Source organism: Xenopus laevis, chromosome 3L (genome assembly GCF_017654675.1).
Source record: "Xenopus laevis strain J_2021 chromosome 3L, Xenopus_laevis_v10.1, whole genome shotgun sequence".
Taxonomy (NCBI): domain Eukaryota; kingdom Metazoa; phylum Chordata; class Amphibia; order Anura; family Pipidae; genus Xenopus; species Xenopus laevis.
Genome location: NC_054375.1, coordinates 143,131,369 through 143,151,443, shown reverse-complemented (window position 1 = coordinate 143,151,443; position 20,075 = coordinate 143,131,369). Strand labels below are relative to the sequence as shown.

Sequence of the window (20,075 nt, the reverse complement as noted above, 5' to 3'; positions counted from 1 at the left end):
AATTTGTTGTATCTAATTCTCAAACAATTAATTAAATAATGCAACAATTAATATGGTACTAGAAAACCAGATAAAGCAGAATGATAATTAAAAGAGCGCTTGATTTCATTCCGTTTTTTTTCAGAAGCTCTCCAGTTTGCAGTTTAGGCAATGTGATTGATAAAGGGCTGTGTTTGCCTTGGACTGGTACAGAAACCCAAAATATAACGTACAGCATTTCTAGCTACTTCTTTCGTTAAGCTTTAGTTCTCCTTTAACAGAGAACAAAGAAAAAATTAATTGCTCTTCTTCAGCCCTTTTATATGTAAGTGACTGGCGATGAAGCAGATTCAGCTTAAAATAATATTACGACCGCAGTCCAGTATACTCTGACTGCCTTGTCTTTGTGGTGTCCCTGAGATAGCAAAAATGAGATAGGGTTCTTGAGACAGCTCCACCATCTATATTTTCCCTTTCAATCTAATTTCAAATGAAATCAAGAGATCTTTTATCTAATCTATCATTCTGGTTTATCCGGTTTTCTAGTACCATATTAATTGTTGCATTATTTAATTAATTGTTTGAGAATTAGATACAACGAATTGAAGCCCTTGGCACTTTATATTTATTAGTATAGTAACATTTTAATTAATTTGTCTGCAATTTAGGCACTGTGCATGTTCAAGTCAATTAATTAAGAATTTTTGATTATTGAATTTTCAATTTAATATGAAATTGACTAATTACTAGCAATCAGCACATATTAGCAATTCAGTATAGGTAATCAGGACAATTTATTACAAAACAAGATCACTAAATCAATCACTAATGTTATATTCTTTACACAAACTTTGTCTAACATCGTAATTAGTTGCCTAACGAAAGTGGCAAGTTGAATTTGGGAGGTTACAAAAAGTTAATTTTCACAGTGAATTATCACAAGGGTTCTAATCGACAATTGGTAAGTGAAACATACGGGGTATTCTTTTCTCTTCTTTTGAAATCAACCTTGTAAAACTGACCTAGTCAGACCCCTGGATAGATCCTTAGGTTCATAGGTTTCACAAGTGTTTCTCTTTTTTATTACAAGCTACTGTTTTATTATTACAGAGAAAAAGGAAATCATTTTTATTCAGGACTTTCTGGACAGCAGGTTTCCAGATTACGGATCCCATACCTGTATTTATTGGGTGAACCAGTGGCGTAACTATCAGGGGTGCAGGGGGTGCAATCGCACCCGGGCACGCACCCAATTGGGGCCCGCCAGAGCTGCGATAAATCTTATCGCAGGTGGCACGGCAAGGGGAATTTTTGGCATGCATGCCCACATCTCGCTACTCACTGACGCAAACATTTGGAGAGGGGAGCCCGGGTACACATCCTGCTGCAGCTGCTGCTGCTCTGGAAGCAGGTGGGATCCATGGGATCCTATTGGGCCCACTCTGGCCCCACGCCCGGGGGGGCCCCTCACGCACCACAAAAGTCGGAACCATTTCTACTGACTTGTTCCCAGATGGATACTCACAAACAGCAGAGAGCAATCAGCAGGACTCGATAGGGCAGAAAAAACTTTGTATGGATTTGTATGATTTTTGGACTGTGTGTGGAGAGTCCCGACATTTTTCGTCCGGCGGAGTTCGGTCGTTTGGTCGATCGGAACAAGTTTGATTTTGTCCCGACCGTCCCGCCAGAGCCCATTCGCTCTCATCGTAATCTGATCGTTTAGATTACCCCGAATATAGCCATGCCCGTTAGTGGCATATCGGGGAAAGATCGGCTCGTTTGGCGATGTTGCCAAACGAGCAGATCTTTGCGTCTATATGGCTACCCAACTTTCCTGTACAGAGAGATCCCATAAAACTATGGCAGCCTAGGTATTCCCTGTACTAAGCACAATTCAGTAGGAACAGCACCTTAGTTTGCTCATAGCCTGTACAGAGAGATCCTTAAAACTATGGCAGCACAGGTATTCCTCTGTACTAAACACAATTTATTTTATTATTACAGAGAAAAGGGGGTTTTTTTTTCAGAAAAAGTTGAATTACTTGATTATAATGGAGTCTATGGGAGACTGTGTTCCAGCCCAATGCATGGGGGGGGGTCACATGGGGGGGGTTAAGGGGGCCCAGTTGTAAATTTACGTACCAGGGCCCTTGGAGGTCTAGTTATGCCACTGGGGTGAACAATGGTCTCTGCATTCCATTTTGAAGCGGTTACAATTCTGCTATGTGCAGGCTATGGTGTCAATTGCTAAAGACATGATGAAATTAACCTGGTTTTTGCACTTTGCACCATGTCTGACACATACAGTAGTTAATAAGCCCCATAGTAATTATAGAGATGATTTGGGTATGGGTGCGTATGGTCAACATGGGTGGGCCCCAAACCAAAATTTGCCCCATACCACTTGAATTTGCAATAATGCGTATCTATGCAATTAATCTGAAATATAAAAAAAAATATTTTAATTTAACATGCCTAGGAAAATACCAAAGCCGAATTGGAGATAATATATATCAGGTTAAGTTCAATATGGAATCCACTGAGCCATATGTGAAGATGGAGAATCCTGATGAACAAAAACAAGAAAATACTTCAGCAAAATGTAATGTATACAATAACTCTTTTTCTATTATTAGGTGCCAGATTTACTGTCTTTAGGTCCCCTGCTTTGAAAGGCTACTTGATGCTATAAGAGAAAGGAAAGAAACAGTTGGACACTAAAGGCTTTTCTAACAGAATGACTTCTTAAGATTTGTTAAAGGAACAGTTCAGTGTAAAAATAAAAACTGGGTAAATAGACAGGCTGAGCAAAATAAAAAAAATTCAATATAGTTTGGAGTGGAGTCTGGAGTGACTGGATGTGTAACATAACAGAACAGAACACTACTTCCTGCTTTGCAGCTCTCTTGGTTTCCACTGATTGGTTACCAGGCAGTTACCAATCAGTGACTTGAGGGGGGCACATGGGTCATATCTGTTGCTTTTGAATATGAGCTGAATGCTGAGGATGAGTTGTAGACTCACTGAACAGTTATGTCCCATGTGGCCCCCCTTATCGTTGCTGACTAACTCAGAGTTAGAGAGCTGAAAAGCAGGAAGTAGTGTTCTGGCTATTATGTTAGACATCCAGTCACTCCATCGTTTATACATTACATTTTTGTCTAACTAACTATATTAGAAACATTTTTTATGTTGCACAGTCTATCTATTTAACCAGTTTTTATTTTACACTGAACTGCTTCTTTGAGATTGATTGCAGGGTGGGAGGGGTGGGAGTTCTAAGAGCTTGCAGTGGTCTTAGTGGGATAGCATAAGGGCATACATTAGTAGACAAAACTGTCTATTTCTTTATTTTTAGATTTTAATCCAAGTGAAAAGTTGATGGAACAGAAGAGACTCCTGTTGGTCCTGGTGATCTTATTCAGCCTTGTTTTCATTTTCATGATTGTCCTCACCAGTCTGGTGTCCATATACTGTAAGTGTGAGATAAGAGAATGAGGAACGCTTGTAGTAATGGCTGGACTAATGTCTAAGCACTCATTACAGAAAATCATGTGCTTGTTATGTTATCTGATCACATGGGGAAGCATTTTTAAGGGAAGCTGCTCATGCACACAGCCATGCAGTCTTACTCTACTTAGGGTTAACTCTGCATCCTGCTCTGGTTAGGCTGGCTTCTCCTCGTCTCTGTACTAGAGTTGTGTTTCTTTGGCTTTCTCTCTTCTTGCTTATTATGAAGGTGAAATGAGGGAATGGGAGTTCTATAATTTTACAGAGGTACAGAGGAATTTTACTAGACCTAGTTACATAGTAGAGTAAGGAGGAAACTAAGAAGCTAAGCTTAGGGCTCGTCACTAATTATCCAGCAGAAAATGAGCTTCCCCTGTAATATAAGCTGATGCTACAGGGCTGATTATTAAATTCTGATGCTAATTGCACTGGTTTCTGTGCTGCTGTGTAGTAATTATCTGTATTAATTACTAATCAGCCTTATATTGTGACATTTCTATTCTATGTGTACTGTATATTGTGAGTGGGTCCCTAAGCTCAGTAAGTGACAGCAGCACAGAGCATGTGCAGTGAATCAGCAGAAAAGAAGATGGGAGCTACTGGGGCATCTTTGGAGACACAGATCTTTACTGATGAAGGGCTGTGGTTGCCTTGGGCTGGTACAGAAGCTCAAAACATAATGTACAACATTTCTAGCCTTTAGTTAAGTGCTTTTATACAGGCCATGAGACTCCAAGGTGACTTACAGTATTATAGCCTTATATTTATACAACTACAGTACATTATTTATTATAATACACAAGTTTCCATCAGTAATGTGACAGAAATGACATCACTAAGCACCAATTATAACTGTTGACATTGCTGTCTCTGATTTTGTGCAGTATATATATATATAACAAACAGGGGAAAGTTGTGCCCACCACTAGTTTTTAAAATCATTAGGCGGGGGTGCAATGAGGGTGTGACCACAAAATACATATAGACAAATACAAGATTCCTTTGCACTCAACCCATTATCAATATATTTAAGACATAGACATTTTGTGCATACTACTACTGAAAAATGCCTTACCCTTTAAACAAAACAGGGATTGTTTGTCCATATATTGCAATATATTTAAGCTGGCCAACTACGTCAAAGTCATCCCATATCTGGCCAGTCCTATGCTCAATTTTCATCTGATTCATTAAGAATTCTATGGTTTAATTATACATTTTATAAAAGGGACGAATACGTTTTACCTGCAACTTACTTGCTGCTTTCAAAGTAAAACTCCCAAACTTGGCTGCCCTTTTATTAGACACCAGTGGGATCACCTGACTATAGTTGGAGGGGGTGGGAGCTACAACATGGAGCTGGTCACTGCTCCTGTATAACTATAACAAACAGGGGAAAGTTGTGCTCACCACTAGTTTTTAAAACCATTAGGCGGGGGTGCAATGAGGGTGTGACCACAAAAAACATATAGACAAATACAAGATTCCTCTGCACTCAACCCATTATCAATATATTTAAGACAGCGACATTTTGTGCATACTGCCACTAAAAAATGCCTTACCCTTTAAACAAAACAGGGATTGTTTGTCCATATATTGCAATATATTTAAGCTGGCCAACTACGTCAAAGTCATCCCACTGGTGTCTAATAAAAGGGCAGCCAAGTTTGGGAGTTTTACTTTGAAAGCAGCTAGTAAGTTGCAGGTAAAACGTATTCGTCCCTTTTATAAAATGTATAATTAAACCATAGAATTCTTAATGAATCAGATGAAAATTGAGCATAGGACTGGCCAGATATGGGATGACTTTGACGTAGTTGGCCAGCTTAAATATATTGCAATATATGGACAAACAATCCCTGTTTTGTTTAAAGGGTAAGGCATTTTTCAGTAGCAGTATGCACAAAATGTCGCTGTATATATATATATATATATATATATATATATATATATATAGCGCTACAGTAAACTGACTTGTGCTAGGTCAGTTTTAAGCTACTTTCCTTGGTGGGCTAAGACCACCGATGAGCTCTCTTTCTCAGGGGCAAGCCCTCGCAGCGGGGTGGAGGCAAGGGTGTAGTGTAACTGTAACCTGGTGCGATAGCACAATGATGGGCGCCAGTAGTTCTTTAACAGTTGAACCAAGAACAGTATTTATTGAACAATAGCACAGAGATCATTTAGCACATTGATCCACAATGGAGTATAGAACATACACAGCAGCATAAAGGAAGCATATACTCACAGCACGTATAGGCTGAATCCCCACAGGCTAGGGAATATACAGCAGAGAGTAAATTGACAGCATGTGATGGGTATTGCCCAGTTTTCAGGATATCTTCCAGTGGCAGACTAGGGGAACTCCTGACATCCCTATCTCAACACTTGGTTCCTTACTCTGGGTCAGTAATACCCTGGGATCTTAATCCCTCTAATCTCCTCGGCGGAGCCTTGAGCTGCTCAACTAATTAACCTCTCTATCACTCCTAGAGCGATCTATAAAACGAGTATAGCTGTCTAATTACTAGGGCCAAGGAGCCTAGGGTCAGCACTACCCATTCCCTTCCAGCCTGCTTGGTTGGGCTAAAGCAATGGACCCAGAGCACATGGTTCCTAAACCTTTTATACTCTGGCACAGTGCCATCTGGTGTACACTGTGTGAACTGCAGGGGTTACATAAGCACAAGGTCCCCATAAGGACCCACCGAGGTGTCCATATTACTAGGGATGTGCCTGTCTGTAAAGTGTAAGGGTGTCTAAGATTCTCACATCCCTACATATATACATACACACATGTATATACACTCACGTGTATACATCAAGAAAATTGTAGTAAAAAAAATGCAACCTTGAAATTTTTCAAATTTGTGTTTTCAAATGTTTGAGATTTATCTATTTACAAGAATCTCAAAAATTATAATGAAAAAATGTGGAGGCAAATACCTGGCGAGCTTCTGTAGAAGGCAACAAGGTTTATTATCAAACTATTTTATGTTTCAAGTTTCAAGTTTAAAAACAAAGAACGCAATTGAGATTTTTTCTTCGGCCATAGAGTTTTTATGATTTCAGTTTTTTGTAAACATGCTCGTGATGGAGGGGGAAAATTGTGATTCCATTAAACTAAAGTGTATAAGAAATATATGGATTACATCCATGTAAAGGACAAACTTCTTTCATAAATAGATAGAACTGAGCATATGTTACCATTAAAAATAGGTTGAAATGAGCTCTGAAGCTTCTGTTTTTCACCTTCGCCTTTCAGATTCTGTTATAACTCAGCAATTAAAACAGGCAGGTGAGTATCCTCCATAAACTTTGTGCTCAATCCAAACAAGAATAACTGACATGTGACCAATAACGCAGGGTCAGGCCAGGTACAGGCTGTGAAGCCAGCCCCCCACCCCCCTCCGGAGGGCCCCGTGGTTTGGGATTCAGCCAGGATTCAGCCTTTTTCAGCAGGATTCGGATTCGGCCGAATCCTTCTGCCCGGCCGAACCGAATCCGAACCCTAATTTGCATGTGGGGAGGGAAACCACGTGACTTTTTGTCAGAAAACAAGGAAGTAAAAAAAATTTCCCCTTCCCACCCCTAATTTGCATATGCATATGCAAATTAGGGTTCGGATTTGGTTCAGTATTCGGCTGAATCTTTCACAAAGGATTCAGGGGTTCGGCCAAATCCAAAATAGTGGATTTGCTGCATCCCTACCTGCATGTGACCACATCACTTTAGAAGTGCCACATTTGGCAACACATCTATTAATGGATTTTTGCTTTGGTTCCTGAATTCTTCTCAAAACAAGTCCCCACTGTATATCAAATTCACTTTGCATGTGATTCTGACATAAGGGGGCCCATTCACTAAGTTTGAGTGAAGGAATAGAGGAAAATAGAGGAAAAAAACTTCGAATTTCGAATGTTTTTTTTGGCTACTTCGACCATCGAATTGGCTACTTCGATCTTTGACTACGACCTTCGACTTCGAATCGAACGATTCGAACTAAAAATCGTTCGACTATTCGACTATTCGATAGTCGAAGTACCGTCTCTTTAAAAAAAACTTCGACCCCCTAGTTCGCCACCTGAAATCTACCGAGGCCAATGTTAGCCTATGGGGGAAGGTCCCCATAGGCTTTCCAAGGTTTTTCTGATCGAAGGATAATCGTTGGATCGATGGATTAAAATCCTTCGAATCGTTCGATTCGAAGGATTTAATCGTTCGATCGAACGATTATTCCTTCGATCGTTTGATCGAACAAATTGCGCTAAATCCTTCGACTTTGATATTCGAAGTCGAAGGATTTCAATTCGGCAGTCGAATATCGAGGGTTAATTAACCCTCGATATTCGACCCTAAGTAAATTTGCGACAAGATATCACCTCTGGCACACTGTGTCCTACAAAGTTGAGGAAAGGGTAAAAATCCTCTATTAATTATTACATTTTAGAGGTATTATTAGAGTTCATTATTACGTTTATTTTAAAAATCTGTACGAAAACTGAAATGATGATACATTTTTATGCAACAAATTTATGTTTTTCTCCTTTTTGAAATGTATGGTTTGCAGATGAGGAGAAAGGCGTCCTTGTATCACACATTAGAACCATAAACCAGACTTTGGGTAAGCAAATGTTCCTTTAATGATAGTCTAAGGGTGCTCCCAATGAAAACAGATATGTTGTAGGAGAGGGATAAATGGGCATAATAAGGATCAAACCAATGACTGCAGGAATGTCAGATTCCAAGAACATGGGATCATTAAGGCTTTGTCATAATTTTGGCTCTAGTTCTTCATAGACATGGAATATATAATTACCTTATGTAAGTCCCACAAGGTGAAAACGTACAAAGAATACTCTTAATGGGCTACACATTTATCTTCATTCCAGATGGGATACAAAGGAATTGTAGATATATCTTCCAGGTAAAAACAGAATTCCTTGGATCACTAACTTGAGATGTTCACGAAAATGAAATATAAACAAAGCACAACTTAAACTGGAATTACATGGCTGATACGTGATAAGCAAGTCTGTCTTGTTTGATTGACCAAAAATTTGCAAAATGCATTAGAGCCAATGGGCATTTTTCATGGTGACCACGCAACTTTCTTTCATGTTACTTTTTCAGAGCATAATGAATTGTAGTCGGGAAGGGTTATTTACTAAAATCCGAATCATCTCATTATTTAAATAAAAAAACCACGACCAAATTCTAATACCCGATTTTACCTTATTTATTATTAAAAAAAAGCTTGATTTTATCAGTTCGGGTAAAAACTCAATAAAATCGAGCGAAAACCTGAATTGTACAGATTTTCCTGAGTTTTTTGCTCCATTTTTTCCCGTAAGGCCCGAATTTTTGTTTTTTTTTGGCCAAAAACCCAGAAAAGGTTGGATATTCGGGCTAATTCCAGCGCAACTTCAAAATAGGATAGGGACGTCTGCCATTGATTTGATACACAACCTTGGCAAGTCTGAGATGGAGGATTTTTCGGATTCAGAGTTTTTGATGCATCAGGCTTTAATAAATGTTTAAAAAATTGAGTTTAAAAAAAAAAAAAAAGCCTGACCGGAGTTTAGTAAATAAACCCTTATGTGTCTCTTTTTGTGGTAAAGCCTAGCAAAAAGTTTTCTCATCACTACTTACTATACAGTCATATCCTTGAGGATCGGTCAACAATGAAAAATTGTTTTGAAGGAATGTATCACATGATGGTAGTCTATGCCAAGTTGCCAACTTACGTATGTGCTACCCTAAATGTGGTGTAATGTGAATTATGAGGAGTTATAGTTGCTTTATTGGGCTGCTTCCATCCACAGTCCCCAATTTGCCAGGGGTCTGTTTAAATACAATCAAGAAAATTGCAGCACAAAACAAGTATTTTTCTTTGCAGCCAATAAAATACATTTATCATTTCAGGGAAAGATATATATGTCCTTGAAGCAAGAATTGGATCCATTAATGAGTGTTTAGGTATGAAAACATTTGTGATTTGTAATAATAATATGTATTAATGCAATTACAATAATTTGGTTGTTTTTCATACTTTGTCCATTTTTCCGCTGATGACAAAATGTAATTTATGTTATGAATATTATTATGGTGCATCTTGACTCTATACTGTGTTTCATACTTTAGGGATATACTGTAGGAAGTTATCTAGGAAACATCAAGTATACCCAAAAATGGTATAAATATGTCAATACATATGACATTCATAACCATATTTATTATGGATTTTTCTTGTTTTATGGACTATACAGTACATGGCCAAAAGTATCTGGACACCTGCCTGTCCAACATCTCAACACAATGGGATTTATATGAAGATCTTGTGTGTACTGCTAAACAGCCTTTATCCTCTACTCTTCTGGGCTGGTTAGAACTTTGCTGAAGAGATTTTCTTCCATTACAATGATGTTGGGGATAATCCTTGGTTCTGCATTCTATGTCATCCCTAAGAGGTTCATTTGGGTTGAGGTCAGGGTAGGGTGAAAGCCAGTCAAGTTCAAGCCAATTCTGCAAGGCTCTTACTTTGTGCATGGTGCTATTATTCTGCTGAAACAGAAACATGGGCCTTCCCTAAACTGTTGCCACAAAATAAGAAACACAGAATGGTCAAGAATGTCAATGTATGATGTTATAGCACCTGTGGCTGTAATGAATTGAGCTGCCGACTTCTATAATTAAAAGGGATACTCACACACACTATGGGGCAAATTTACTTATGGTCGAATATCGAGGGTTAATTAACCCTCGATATTCGACTGCCGAATTTAAATCCTTCGAATATCGAAGTTGAAGGATTTACCACAAATAGTTTGATCGAACGATTAAATCCTTCGAATCGTTCGATTCAAAGGATTTTAATCCATCGATCAAACGATTTTTCTTCAACCTAAAAATTGTTCCGACCTTCCCCATAGGCTAACATTGACTCTGGTAGGTTTTAGGTGGCGAACTAGGGGGTCGAAGTTTTTTTTAAAGAGACAGTACTTCGACTATCGAATGGCCGAATGGTCGAATAGTCGAGCGTTTTTTAGTTCTAATCGTTCGATTCGAAGTTGAAGTCGTAGTCGAAAGTCGAGGTAGCCAATTCGATGGTCGAAGTAGCCAAAAAAAAACATTAGAAATTCGAAGTTTCTTTTATTCTATTCCTTCACTCGAACTAAGTAAATGGGCCCCTATGTGGCCAAAATTATGATATAACATTCATTTTTACAGCCTCAAACTCTGTCTCTTTCAGAGAGACCTCAGTGTGATTCTGGCTGGAGAGCATTTGATGGAAGCTGTTATTATATTGTTACAACTGTGAAGAACTGAATGGAGGCCCAGACCATGTGTAAAATAATGAACAGTGACCTGGTTATTATCACCAGTGAGAAGGAACAGGTGAAGCCCTTGCTGAACATATAACACAGTTGACACATCCACTACAGACATCTCATTACATTACAGTGGGACATTTTTAGGTTCCATCTCTAAATTGTACTGTATCAAGGTATAGAACCACTGCTGCAAAGACAATGCATTTGAACCTTTTCAATAAAGTCTATTTCATCAAGATTAAAAAAGGCATTACAGATAAAATGTGCACAGCAGGGCTGGAACTAGGGGTAGGCAGAAGAGGCACGTGCCTAGGGTGCAAAGCTGGGGAGTGCCAAGAATGTTCCTCCTTTGCCGCCTACCCCTAGTCCAGTCCCATTTCCACTTCCCTCACTTGAGTTGGTCTCTCTCAGAGAGAGACCGTGCTCATCTATTTGCACATGTGCACTCTCTTCCTTTGTAAAGACCCAAGTGAGGGTCAGCATGATTATCATGAGAGTTTATAGTGTTTTGCCACTTGCCCACAATGGAGGCACAAAGCACAACTTCACTTTGAGTTCTAATGGCAAAATGCTATGGCATGGAAGTCTGCCAGATGCTCTGTGCGCAGCCACAATTTGATGGTTGCAAAGAGATTGATCAAAATGGTAATCGAAAGGACTGTTCAGGTCAGGGTGGGCATCAAAAGGAACAGGAATAGGCCGAAAGTCAGTAAACTGAAATATGAAGTCAATACATTAATGCACACCAAGAAACATTGCATTGTCATTTGGTTGCACTGAGATGCACAATTCCACTTTGTAAACACTCAGGATTCCAGTTGCTGTCTTGTGTCAAACAATTCCCTTTTCTGTGGTCGTAAATATCTCATTCTCTATTTATCAGTGACATTCTCACTTATTGTATATTATACACTACTCAACAAACAAGTTTTATGTGAATCCCCAATGAAAGTTGCAACACTTGATGAGAGTTTTGGTTGTTTGGAAATTGTTTATATGTAGTACATGTGTCATGTGTGATACTACTTATAATGAGATGTGTATTCTGCTTCCCTAGAACTTCCTTGCAAATATTACTGACAACTCATATTTTTGGATCGGCCTCAAAAGGGATAGAAATGGGTGGAGATGGGTGGATGGAACACTCCATGACCTATCAACTGGGTAAGATGACTAATCTGTCCTGGCCCTGAGATAAAAGCTCTTCTTTTCCATATATTTTTATTATAAATGTAAGGCACAATATTATGGGTTTTTTTTTTTACTAAACTCCAACTGCAAAATTCACAAAAAAATCTGACTTTTAAAAAATCACAAATTTTTCGGAATTTATCCCGAGGATGGAAAAATCCGAATCTGAAAATCTGGCATCTCAGACCTGTCGAGGTTGCATATAAGTCAATGGGAGAAGTTTTTGATGTGCGCTGGGTTTCGTGCAATACCCCAAAATTTTCGGGTGAAAAATCCGAAAAAAATTGTGAAAATCAGATGAAAAATCTAAAAAAAAATTGAAAATCAGATTTTTTTTTGTCACAAAGCAAATTTCTTGAAAAATGTAATAATAAATAAGCATAAAAAACACAACCTGATTGGATCAGAGTTTGTAGCAGAAAATATTGAGATAAATTCGGACTTTGATAAATAACTCCCTATGTGTAACATGTATCCTTGTATAAACCACACATGAAAGGGTTTATTTACTAAAATCCAAATTTATCTCATATGTTATTTAAAAAAAACACAACCAAACTCCTATGCCTGAGTTAATAAAAAAATGCAAATCGCAGAAAAATCTATAAAAATTCTGAATTGCTCAAATTTTCCAGGCTTTTGCCTCAAATTTTTCAGGCTTTATTCCAGGTTTGCTCGAGTTTATCGAGTTTTTGCCCAAAAACCCGAAAAAGTCAGATTTTCAGGCCACTGAAACTTATAAATTGATATAGGTGCCTCTTGACTTTGACAGGTCTGAGATAGTAGATTTTCAAATTCAGTGTTTTTGCACAATCCGGGGTATAATAAATCTCAAAAAATGTGAGTTTTTTTTTCCTCTAAATAAATTCAGTTTTCAGATTTTTAGTGTTGTAGATAGATATATGGAATTACTGTACATACATTTAAAATTCACCCTCATCCTCTATTTTTAAAGTGTCATGAATTACAAAATATGAACAAGAAACTTTAAGGGGCCTATTTATTAAACCTCGATTTTTTTACTGGTCTAGTTTTTAAAGGGGAAAACTCGAATTTTTAGAGGGAAAAAAACCTTGACTTTTCATAGATTTATTATACATCAAAGCTGCAAAAAATCATTATCCGAAAATACTCCAGTTAAAACCTGTTGAGGTCATGTAGAAGTCAATGGCAAATGTCCCTGAAGATGTTTCTTGACATGGTGACCTGCTCTGGTTTTCGTTATATAATATAGCAAAAAAGTTGCAGTTTTCGGGTGACAACTTGAAAAAATAAAGCTATAATGATTTCTGTTTTGCTCATTCCAAAAAAATATATCCATTTACAAAAACAATATATCTACTCATGGATATTGTGCAAAACTGAGTCTTATTGCATTATGTATCCAGTATATATGTTTCCCTTTCTCTTGATTTCATCTCTTCAAACCATCACAAGTTCTGGTATGAGTTGATATTTGCTTGAGATGCAGGATTTTCAGATTCTGACTTTTTCCTGGGTATAATACTTTAATAAATAACCCCCTACGACTCATACTGTAACACCATTCTTTGTGCAGCCCCTTATCACGCCCTTCCCAGTGTAACTCAGTTTGCAATTCTTCTGCAGATTCTGGCACAAGAACGAGCCAAATAATTATGCTGGAATAGAAGACTGCGTTCACATGTTGGAAGACAAAACGTGGAATGATAATAGCTGCAATGTTCAGTATAAAGCAATCTGCGAGAAAAAAATTATGTTGTGTAAAGTTTTGGACTAAAAATAAAATCTCCTAAAAAACAAGAAGAGAGACAGTATATAAACAAATAACAACACCCCCCCCCCAAATATAACAAATTCTGCTAATATAGACTTGCTTGACCCTGTCTCTGTAATGATACTGCACCCTCTTTGGTTATTATATCTGCAGGCTACCTGAAAAAAAAAGTTCTCCACATTTTAGCCTTCAATCAACTGATAACTGTGTCTTCCTCAATGAATGACTTTCTTACAGCATTGAGATCTGTGTCTGTTTTTCAATAAATTGTTGCAATGAAATCCTTGATTGTCTCTGAACAGTGCCAGGTGATGTTGTCAACTGATATCTCGGCTTTCTGATATTTGGGCCAGGACACACAAATGGGGCACTGTGGGCTTTAAAGTCTCAGTTAGTCCCCTTTAATTCACTGTTTGCATTCTTACTACCAACCATAGCAAGTATAAAAATATAATAATTAATTATTATCAAATTATTGGGTAATGTGGTAGAGTGACAAAGAAAAGATGGAAAACATTGAGTCTAGCCTTTAATTTCTCCCCAGTGATTGAGATATGCTCCCGGAATGGAGTTGATAAACAGAGATGCGTTCTCTGTTTAAGGATTGTAGTGGCCACCCCAGGGCTAGTATGTACTGTTTATGTTTGAATCTTTGAAGAATTGGAAGTTTTATTCTGAAGAGCCGTGGTGTCCCTGTTTTACTGTTACTTTTTCATACGCTGGCCTGCCTACTATTTGCTAATTCCCACAGAATTTAAATTTGCAAGCTGCCAGTTGTAGCTGTAGGAGTGACAATAAGATTAAGAAACTTTGCCTTAGGCTTTCCAGGTTTAACAGATTGTTGTAAATCATTATTCTGAAACCTTATGCATTATGCAAGTGGCAACTGCTATAATGAAATAATCCCAAATGTAATCCCTATTATCTTTTATTCCCCCTACACCATGCCATAACACTGTCTCACTAGCGAAGTATGCAGGATATTCAGCTTTGAAACCATTTCTCTCTTTCTCATGGTGAGAGCTAGTGATGGTCGAATTTGCGCCGTTTCGCTTTGCCAAAAAATTCGCAAATTTTGCGAAACGGCGAAAAATTCGCGAAACGGCACTGGCGTCTCGTTTTTTGACGCTGGCGCCCGTTTTTGACGCCGGCATCCATTTTTTCAGAAAATGTTTTTTTGACGCCGGCGAATTTTCGCGGGCGTTTTGTCAATTTATTCACTGGTGGCGAACCGAGCAAATTAGTCACGAATTTGTGTCTGGCGAATAAATTCGCCCATCACTAGTGAGAGCATCATTTGCTTCTGCCACACCATTAGATTCATGGAACAGGGCCATGGAATCAGATCCCATCTCATACAAAGGCTCTATACAATGGATTGCATTAGGATTTCTTTTAGGATTGCCTCTGCTTCCTACATGTAATGGGGATATGGCAACGAAATTAAGTTGGATGTACAGAAAGGAATAGAGCAATAGGGAGAGTTAATGGCAAGAAGGGAGATAAATGAAGGAAAATGAGAGAGTATAGAGTATAAAGTGAGATGGTCTTTCAATACAGCCACTGAGACTAAAACTGGCCAATCTACACTCCATGTAGAAACAAAATATTTCTCCTTTCTCCATTTACGCGTATCTACAGTAGGGCTACTTATAATTGAGATCCTCATTCATTTAATTTTTCCTTTGATTGTCATCTTGGAGTCAGGAAGGAATTTCTTCCCCCCTCTGAGGCAAATTGGAGAAACTTCAAATGGGTTTTTCCAGCTTCCTCTTGATCAACTGGCAGTTAGGCAGGTTATATACAGACTTAAGGTTAAACTTAATAGACATGTGTATTTTTTTCAACCTTATGAATACAAGAACCACAAGGGACTTTTATCTCCACAGTACATGTGTCCAAAATGATCTAAAGATAATTTAAGTGATTACACCTCGAAGTAAAATAAAAAGCGATTTTTATTCACCAGCATGCCATGTTGGTCAAATAGAGTTAAAACCATTTAAAAACAAGCAGCGCTGCATATGAGACGGAAGGGATCCCTTCTGAATGGACATTAACCCCATTAACTGATTATATTAATCAGGTATGGGACAGTTTGCATGCGATTGTGTAAAACAATTAGTAGTCCGTTAGTGTGAAAAGGCGTAATGAAGGGATTTTGGAAGTAATAGATACAAAGTCACAATTGTGGTCTCCTTTGATTATTTATATTCAATTGGATAAATCCTTATTGATCCTAATGAAGGAAAAAAATCCCAAACTCAGAGGCAAAACAGCATGCACGCATTCCCCAAGATGATGCAAGGATTTGAGAAGAGGATTGCAAGATAAATGTTTAAGGGGCCAATTCATTAACTTCGAGTGAAGGAATAGAAGAAAAGAAACTTCGAATTTCTAAGTGTTTTTTTGGTTACTTCAACCATCGAATGGGCTACTTCGAATCAAAGGATTCGAACTTAAAATCGTTCGATTATTCAACCATTCGATAGTCGAAGTACCGTCTCTTTAAGAAAAAACTTCGACCCCCTAGTTCGCCACCTAAAAGCTACCGAACCCAATGTTAGCCTATGGGGAAGGTCCCCATAGGCTTGCCTAAATTTTTTTGGTTGAATTAATTAACCCTCGATATTCGACCCTTGATGCATCTGCCCCTAAGGGGCCAATTCATTAACTTCGAGTGAAGGATTCGAAGTAAAAAAACTTCGAAATTCGAAGTGTTTTTTTGGCTATTTCGTCCATCGAATGGGCTACTTCGACCTTCGACTACGACTTCGAATTCGAATCGAATTATTCGAACTAAAAATCGTTTGACTATTCGACCATTCGATAGTCGAAGTACTGTCTCTTTAAGAAAAAACTTCGACCCCCTAGTTCGCCACCTAAAAGCTACCGAACCCAATGTTAGCCTATGGGGAAGGTCCCCATAGGCTTAGCTAAGTTTTTTTTGTCGAAGGATAATCCTTCGATAGTTGGATTGAAATCCTTCAAATCGTTCGATTCGAAGGATTTAATCGTTCGATCGAACGATTATTCCTTCGATCGTACGATCGCAGTATTTGTGCAAAATCCTTCCACTTCGATATTCGAAGTCAAAGGATTTTCATTCCCCAGTCGAATATCGAGGATTAATTAACCCTCGATATTCGACCCTTGATGCATCTGCCCCTAAGTGTTCTCTGCCCATGGGCCGATATTCAATAAAAAGGAATGGCTCCAATATTAAGGGGCACATTTACTTAGCTCGAGTGAAGGAATAGAATAAAAAAATACTTCGAATTTCGAAGTATTTTTTTGGCTACTTCGACCATCGAATTGGCTACTTCAACCTTCAACTACGACTTCGAATTGAACGATTCGAACTAAAAATCATTCGACTATTCGACTATTCGATAGTTGAAGTACTGTCTCTTTATAAAAAACTTTGACCTCCTACTTCGCCATCTAAAACCTACCGAGCATCAATGTTAGCCTATGGGGAAGGTCCCCATAGGCTTTCTAGCCAATTTCTGATTGAAGTAAAATCGTTCGAACGAATAGCGCTAAATCCTTCGACTTCGATATTCGAAGTCGAAGGATTTAACTTCGAGGGTCGAATATCGAGGGTTAATTAACCCTCAATATTCGACCATCAGTAAATGTGCCCCTAAGGGTTAATAATTTCTGTGCGTGCTGAAGGTACGCTATTTACAGCTGCAGTGCACAATAGTGAATAAACAGTACTGATGACTGGACTATGTTGCAACCTTACTATGTTGCTATGTATTTAATTGCTTAAAAAAAAAAGGAAATAGAAAAGAACCTCGTCTGTAACAATTAATATCTAGTGATAGATTAGTTCCCTACCATTAAGATTGGTAGTTAATTTAAATTAAAGTGAAGTGCGTGCCTAATCTTTAATTTAAGTTAACTACCAATCTTAATGGTAGGGAACTAATCTATCACTAGATATTAATTGTTACAGACAAGGTACTTTTCTATTTCCTTTTTTTTAGCACTGACTTCCCCCCCCCCCGTTTGTAACTATTGAGATCTTGTTTTTTTTGTTGCTATAAAAGAGTTCTTTTTCTTTTTAGTTGCTATGTATTTAATTGTTTATAGTCTCACCAGGGTCTTCTATCGTTCCCCACATGGGTATAGCAGACAATGCGCTTGGGCTGGCTCCTGACTATTTGTACCAGTATTTTCAGCTGATATCTCTTAGCTCCAACTGAAGGATGAGGAGAAATCCAACTGAAGGCTGAGGAGAAACAGCAAGCTAAATGAAGGCTAATACAAATTATGTTCCTCAAAACCTGAAACATGATACAAATACATGTACTGTCACATTCTAAACGATCTGCTGTGAGGTCTGGTACTAATGTGGAAAAGATGCTTTTGGTAACAGTTAGTAGATCTGTATTTGATTCTTAGATGGCCTTGACCCAAACATTATTCCTGAGCGACCTGTATCTGCATCTTTGATATTGTCAAGAGCTTCCCACTAGTAATGGGAGAAATTATTCACCAGGCAATTATTTGCTGCAAATTTCCGCACTTCACCACCTGCAATTTTTTTTTGTAAAACTGCTGCAAAAATTTGCATCGGAAAAATTCGCTGCAACATGCATTTGGACAAAAGAGTCGCACGTGTAAAAATTGTCGCGCATCTAAATTATTTTGACGCCCATTGACTTCAATGGGTTTTGCAAATTTTGCACGAGTTCAGTTCTACTGAAGACCAATGTTTTTTTTTTTTAATTAAACCCCTGGCCACCAATGTATTATTTTAATACTCTATAGGCCTCTGCCACCAGTGTTTTTTTTAAAAATATTCTGGGGCCCCAATGTTTCTTTTTAACTTTTAAAGGGGGCCCTGGTGCCAATGGTTTTTTTTATAACTTTGTAGGGGGGGCCCTAACCACCAATGTTTTTTTTCTAACTTTTATGGGGGGCTTTGGCACCACAGTTTTTTTACTTATAAGGGGGTCCTCACTATCAATGGCTTTTTATAACTTGTGTTTGTGTGTGTGGTGGGGGGGGGTTTACAGTTTTTAGCACTGATGTCTGTGTGGCCTTTTAATTGTGGTGTGGGGTGGTTGGTATCTTGGGTGGGGCTTGGGGGCATGGGTGGGCGTTGCCCAGGGAACCCAGAAAATTTTGTTTAAAGGGGCCCTGTGATTTCTAATGGTGGCCCTGGCTGGCAGTAATAATAATGAAGGAGCCACAATGAGAAAGCATGGAGGATAATGAGAACAAAAGTGTAGAATCTCTAGACAAATGTTCCTTTTTCTCTGACCTGAAAAGTCTGCTGAAAAGGTAATTGACTGTTCTCTCACAAGCAAAGAGAGCAGACGTTGTGCGGTTCAGTATAACAGGATAAATTGAGTTTAGAAAACCCATAAAATGATTTTAATACTAACTAGATGAAACAGTCAGTAATGCAAATGCACAGTATAAGCAAAGAAGGAAAGGGATACTTTAGAGCAGGGGTGTCCAGACTTTGTTACACTGGGATCTACTCTTGACACCTGGCCCCCATCAGGAGATCTACCTTGGTAATGTGCGGCAATTTTTTGACCACACCCATTTTTTTGACCACAACGCCTAATTACCAAAATTTGGCTGGTTATAAAAGTTTAAACACACTCCCTTTCCAAAAAGACTTTTTGGAGCAGGCACTCAATGAAGGCAATCTTCCACCAGGCAGATAAATTCAAAGTGAAAAGTTTATTGTGTCCACAGCCTTACACATTTCGTGATAAACACCCTCTTTCCCTCAGTGCTTGTTGCTGTCAGCTCTCCCTTCTGTGTCCCTGCTTGTTACTGTCAGCTCTCCCTTCTGTGTCCCTGTTTGTTGCTCAGCTCCCTTCTGTGTCCCTGCTTGTTGCTCAGCTCTCCCTTCTGTGTCCCTGTCCGTTGCTCAGCTCTGCTCACCCTTCTGTGTCCCTGCTTGTTGCTCAGCTCAGCTCTCCCTTCTGTGTCCATGTCTGTTGCTCAGCTCTGCTCTCCCTTCTGTGTCCCTGCTTGTTGCTCAGCTCAGCTCTCCCTTCTGTGTCCATGTCTGTTGCTCAGCTCTGCTCTCCCTTCTGTGTCCCTGCTTGTTGCTCAGCTCAGCTCTCCCTTCTGTGTCCCTGCTTGTTGCTCAGCTCAGCTCTCCCTTCTGTGTCCATGTCTGTTGCTCAGCTCAGTTCTCCCTTCTGTGTCCCTGCTTGTTGCAGTCAGCTCTCCCTTCTGTGTCCCTGCCTGTTGCTCAGCTCTCCCTTCTGTGTCCCTGCGTGTTGCTCAGCTCAGCTCTCCCTTCTGTGTCCCTGTCTGTTTCTCAG

At 38.9% G+C, this 20,075-nt stretch overlaps 1 pseudogene; it reads left to right on the top strand.

Annotated features, from left to right (window-relative positions):
* The first annotated feature begins 2,137 nt into the window (after positions 1-2,137).
* On the top strand, positions 2,138-14,056 carry LOC121401623 (annotated as a pseudogene).
* Positions 14,057-20,075: the final 6,019 nt, after the last annotated feature.